A 6,487-nucleotide genomic window follows, 5' to 3' on the forward strand; every position below is an offset into this window, starting at 1 on the left:
GTATTTTGAAGACATCGCGCTAAGTCGCTTACAGTCTTATTAAGGATTAGCCACAGGTTTTAATTAGTAAAAAGCTCGTTTTTTACAATCCTAAGTCTCTCCATAATATGTTAGGAAAAAATGTCCTGAATTTAAAATCGGATGCAAAATTCATAGGTAATTTATTACATATTTTAATGCGGTATATTGTACTACGTTTACATTGATTTGATTTTATTAATCTATATAAATTTATTGAGCTGCCTAACTGTCAATCGATCGGTGACAAATAATAATCATTTAAAGATTAGCGTTTTCCTATGCAGGAAACATGACAAATTAATCCTTCCTCTCTCTGGTTTTCGGGCCCACCAGACCCCGAGCGTAAAAGTCGCTGAACACCGGTAGCTCGATCCGAGGTTCGAATTCCGTGAACGGGCTGGCTGCATGGGCGTTTTCATGGTTTTCCACATGCGTAACATGTATACGAACCAGTTTTCCTTAGAAAGTCCTCAACGAAGGCATCCCTTCCGTTAGGCAGACAGCCCTCGAGGCCTTGCCGTAATCATATACACCAAACCAACCTTTCCGGTTTTCGAACCACGAATCTTCTAGTTATCAGCTGTAAGTACTAACCACTTAACAGTACGGGAGCATGTAAATCGCTGTATCATAAATCTTTGCATTCTCCTTCTATTTTAATCTTTGCATTACTTAAAGGCAACTTTTGGAGAGGCGCAAGACCCAGTCGACTGAATTTTCGTGGTAATAATTTAACGTCTATTATATTTTCAGCTAAGCCAGTGCTGAGGTAAGGCTTTCTGAAGCGGAAAACAGGAAAAACTGTCTATTCCTTCTTTGAGATTCGAAACAGGAAACTTTCAATTGTCAGATACACGTGCTAACTGCATACGTCACAAATCCTCTCGAGAAAACGCCGTACGACTTTGAAGCCGTTGTCCTTTATTTTACCTCTATGACTTCGTAAATGCATTTTTTTGTAGGATAAAAAAAATCACAAGTTGTCAAAATTAGTGTTTTTACTAGTATGTTCCTTTCTGAATTCTCCAAAATATACTTCTACTCGGCTCAGACCTTTTGCGTAATGAATCTAATCTCTCTGCGCTCCCAAAATACTAATTTACTTTGCACGCGTTATCACAAATAGCCATTTCTCAAATGTTACAATTTAACAAAACACGAGATATTTAGTTTTTCTAATTTAATTGAACTATAATTAGTTAACGGAACTGTTTAAAAGCATTTGATGTTTTCTAGACACGCTATACCTCACCGCTACACCAGCGGAGCTCAAAATTCTAATTGCGCTATCTAACTTCGTCTAGCAAAATATCTAATGCCGGAATACTAACTGGGCGAGAACAATGGGCGAATATCGCTGCCAAAGTCTCGATAGCTAAAACTATCAAGAACTCCGCTTTATTATTTTCGACTTGTTTGAAACCTAATGGAAAAAGAAGTTAAGTTCAGATTCTGAACACAATAAAATGAGTTAATTAATATAAATTGTACACCTAGATCCTTGATGAACAATAAGAAAGAAAAAGTCTTATGAGAACACCACATATTTCTTTGCACCGCTTATGAAATTATACACACTTTTTGTTGCACTTAAGACACATTTTTTGTTGCATTTCATTTAAGAATTTTATTTCCTCCCACTATTCTAACTTAATTAACCGAGTCTTCAAGGCAAGTTAAAAATGCCATCAAAAGTTGCAAATTGTGACATTTAATATCCCGGTCGATTTTTATGGTACGGCAGTCAAACTTCCTGTATTTTTATTTTTTCATGACAATTATGAAACTTCCCCAAATATAAGTTTCTGCAATAAAAGTTAGATTTCGTTATTTATCAAAAATTATTATTATTATTTTTTAATTTGAGACAAACAACTTTACTTCATACAAGGAAGTAAAATGTAGCGTTCAGGACTATGACGATTTAAGTCCTCTAACGGTTAATTAAGTTAAGATTAATTAAGTTAAGAAGAAACATAAGATTAATTAGTTAGCATGATTTAATCAAAATCTTTGCTAACCGTGTAGAGACATTAGGATTTTTGTGGGAGCAGGAAATGTGAAAAATGAGCAACGCCTTCACCGGGAATCGAACCACGGACCTCTGGAATACGCGCCCAGCATGCAGACTACTACACTCCAAAGGCGGAAGAAATACCTTATATACTTCCTCTTTTAAAGGGCGACTGCGGTTTTAAGGGACCCAATCGCCATATCTTGGATGTGGAGAATTCTCATCGAACACTCTTTTAGTTCGGGCGCCACTGTAAAGACATCAGATATTTTTGGAAGCAGGAAAGATGAAAAATTAACATCGCCTTCGCCGGGAATCGAACCACGGACCTCTGGAATAAGCGCCCAGCGTGCAGACCACTGCACCACGAAGGCACGCTAAGAAGGTGGGAGAAATACCTTATAACCGACAATAAAAATAATATATTTATTTAAACTTTATTTAACAGAAATTTATTTTAAGTTATTTTTTTAATGGTTATGCTTAACAATATTTTAGATTAAGATTCGAAAAATTTGACTGACAAAAAAAGCATAAAGGTTCAACTTTTTTCAAGATTCATGAGATCAGAGGATTCGAATGTCCCATCTTAAGCCATAAAATAAGTTTCTAAAACCGTATGAAACGTACCTGATATCCCAGAAATTCATCGAAGAGATGCATCAATAACGATTTTAAATAATTCCTACGGAATTCCGCTTTTCTTTCCGTCAATAAATAAACTGTAACATTCAATTGGAGAACTTCTAAAATTCAAATTCGTTGAAACTTTTCCGTGACGAATAAAGCTTAAATGAACACAAAAGAAATGGAAAATTTAAGACTGGCGAACTAATTCATTATCAGTGCTCAAAAAAGCTTCATTTTTCCTTAAATAATTGTAAATCCACTGGTTAGCGAACCGTCTAATTTCTAAGCTTAATCCTTCGTGACCGCTTAACTTTACGTTAACTTCGTTAACGCTGACAACTGCTTAACTTTCCAATACTCGCAAAGAAAATTTTCCTACGAATTACGCTTCCTTGCTGCAGCTGTTGACTTTTCATTGCATTTTCTCTTTTGAGAGATGGAATATGTCCGACGAAATCTCTCAAGATAACTTTTGTTTAGTCCTCAATCAAATTATTTCCACTTGCGTGCATGTATGTAATTAAGTCTATAATTTTTATTTAATTCATTACACTTTCAATAATATAATTTATTTCCTTAATTTAGTTTTATTTAAGAACGAGATAGTTGTCGGTCAGGCATTCGAATAAAAATAACTAATAATTATTTGGTATAAAAAATGGCTTTTGATTGGTTTAGCACTGTACAACTTCTAATACATGAAATCCAAATATCGACAATTAATTTATAATAGGCATTTTTGTAATATTTGATAATTATAAGCATCTTAAGCATTTTCAAAATTAATAAAAACGTTGGACTTCCTTATACATACCTCCGAATTTTTAATTTTCTCTTCATCCGTTTCTTTTTCATACATTATTGTATCGTATTCAAGTTTTCATGTATGTAGAATTTATGCCAATTTATATTTAAATGATAATTTTTATAAACTTTTGCATCATAACTGTAGTTAATAAAAGATATTTCTAGCGCTTCGGCACAGATTAATCTTCAAAATGTAGCTTATTTTTCAATCTAGTTCAAGGCTTCAATGAAATTATTTGTAAAGAAAGATGGTCACTAAATTACGTCAATAATTGCTGTAATTTATAATATTTATAATTGTTGTAATTGAAAATACAACGAGTTCATATGATTTATAATAAACCTCATATATAATTTGTATAAACTTTTCCAGCAGTTTTGGAAGTAACGCGCGGTACATCTAATACTATAATATAATTTTTCAGCAGTACTGGAATTAACAGCAGATACTCCTAACTTCTCCATTGATTTAATAGAGTTTCGTTGATATAAATTGCATAAAAAGTAATACTTAAATAGTATTTTAATATTTGTTGATTGAAAAGGCATAACAAGCATAAAAATGCAATCTGAATGGAAGTCCTACACTGAACGGTAGAGTTAGCCTTTGTGTGATTTATCATGCTGAAACAAATCACTAAATGTTGCTTTAAATGTTACATAATGAAGAATCTGAATGGGTATGTGAGTTCATCACATAATCGGAAGAAGGTGGCACCTGGAGAGACAAAATTGTGAACAAAATGTAGTCTTGCACATGAATATATGCAACTCGAAACCAGAATTTTGAACTTCGACTTATTACCCCTAAAAGGCTACTCGCCTCGAAATGCGATTTTGGGTGGTCCACTGTAAATGCATTGCTTCACTTTATATTCGAGTCTGTTGCTGTTCGGAAATCGTAAGATATCATTCTTTATATTTAATTTGCTTTATTTTCTCCCTCCTTTCTGCATACCTTCGTGGTGTAACGATAAAACACTTGGCTCGTATTCGAGAGGTCCAGGTTTGAGTCCAGGCGAGAGCATTGTTGGTTTCTCATGTTTCCTCCTTCAATTAATTTAATGTCTCTACATATTATTAATTAACAAACTAAACTATTAAAAAAATAGGTGCAATTCTTAAAAAATTTATTCTTTATCATATATCATTAATTTATATTAAAAAAATGCATTTAATTCATGATATATCTAATTAAAAACACTGAATATTTTTATAGAATTATATTGTATATTTTTTCCCATTTTAAATATGCAGAATATATATAACATTCCTATGTTAATCTAAATGCATATTCACATAATATTCTATGAAATGTTGCGATAGTCTACCTGTGTCATCTCTGACGATAATCTCTACTGATAAACCACATTATTAAACTTCCAAAGAGTCCCTTTTGGAGATTGTTAAAGTATAAATCCTTTCACATTTACTTTCATAATCACTTAATTACCGTATTTTCCTGCGTATAACGCGCATTTCAATTTCAAGCTACATTTTTATTTCCTTGTACGAAATAAAAAGGAAGTATTGTAATCGCGAAAGGTTTCAGGCAGCATATTTCAACGACCATTTTGACAGCTATCGAATGCAATTTAACGATGTTTTTTGAGTGATATCTGTACGTAAGGACAGAATAAAAGACTCGTTTCCTCCAAAAAAATTATAAAACTGCTTTAAAATGAATTCTGAAGAGAATTTTTCGTGGCGTCTGTACGTACGTATCTCGCATAACTCAAAAACGAGTAGCCTCAAAACGTTGAAATTTTGTATATAACATGTAGATGTGCACCTCGTATTTTGGTTGCAATCGGCTGCACCAAACGTATATAAATATATATATATATATCCACTCTGTTACCCGGCTCAGTGATCTCAGTTTCTTTACTCTTATATGTTTGTAAATTGTACATTTTTTGCTTTAAAAATGATCGAATTCTGTTGTTTTTATCTTCCGGTTAATGTTTTTATGCCTTTAATAAATCTGTTTGCAATATTTTTAGAATTATCAACAATTTTAAAGTTGTTTAAGTGCCGCTAATCCTTTTTTTTTTTTTTTTTTTTTTTTTTACGGCGGCCATTGATTGTTTACATTTGAAACAGCAGACTAGTGAATTTGTTGCCAATCTAGAGAAACTTAGCTTCGCAACAACAAAGATAACGCGTTCATTTATTATTGCCAACTAAATCGTGCTTAATCCTTAATGGTAAACAAATAGAGTGAATTTTAAAAAATTAATTTATTCTATTGCGGTTTATGCGCTGTCGGCGAAGTAGATTTAATTCAATCCAATAAGTTTAAATGAAATGCAAGAAAAAATGCATATAATTTAATATTCCGTACAAGAAAGTCATGTGGTGTACACATCAGATTTTTTAATTTTTAGGTTTTATTAGCGGTAAAACTCGCACCCAGTTTTTCACTAATAAACCTAGAAGATACATGTGCGATGTTTTTGTCTTTCGAGGCCACTTGTTCGAAGATTTGTCCTAGCTTTTCGAACAATAGTATGCCGAATTGACAAGTGACAATATGTGCTTGGGTTAAATGCCTGAGGGAGTAAATAAATATTTCAGCAAAGAGGGTGGATTGCATTCAATTTAGATGTCCAAAAAATGCTACTGTTGGGTTTCGAGAAAAGGAGGATATAATTTGGAGTAAGAATGCCCCTTCAACCTGAATGAATTCGTGGAATTCTCGGTTTCTGTCGTGATTTGAAGCCGTGATTTTGAAGTGAAAATTGTACGCTTTAGTAAATGGCATTTGCTTTAATTGAAATACAATTGATCTAGTGTTATTTTCAGTAGTAAATATGGCTCCCACAAAAAGAAACATACACAGTGCTGGTTTCAAATGCAAAGCCAATTCATTCTGCAGAAGAAAATGTAAATCGTGCTGTAGGAAGGGTGTTTGGTGTTGGTGAGTGGTGGAATGGATGATTATGATTGTGATATTTGGCGACTGTTTGGCGATCAACAGAGCGTACTTGGCGCATGTAGCTCTTCTCCAAGAAG

At 33.3% G+C, this 6,487-nt stretch overlaps 1 non-coding gene across 1 annotated transcript; it reads right to left on the reverse strand.

Annotated features, from left to right (window-relative positions):
• Nucleotides 1–2,336: 2,336 nt before the first annotated feature.
• Nucleotides 2,337–2,409, reverse strand: TRNAK-CUU (transfer RNA lysine (anticodon CUU)). The gene has a single exon. It is a non-coding gene; the product is annotated as a tRNA-Lys (tRNA).
• Nucleotides 2,410–6,487: the final 4,078 nt, after the last annotated feature.

The sequence above is a fragment of the Stegodyphus dumicola genome, chromosome 8, assembly GCF_044657685.1.
Source record: "Stegodyphus dumicola isolate Sdum_Otavi_A_Nest chromosome 8, ASM4465768v1".
In the NCBI taxonomy this organism is placed as follows: domain Eukaryota; kingdom Metazoa; phylum Arthropoda; class Arachnida; order Araneae; family Eresidae; genus Stegodyphus; species Stegodyphus dumicola.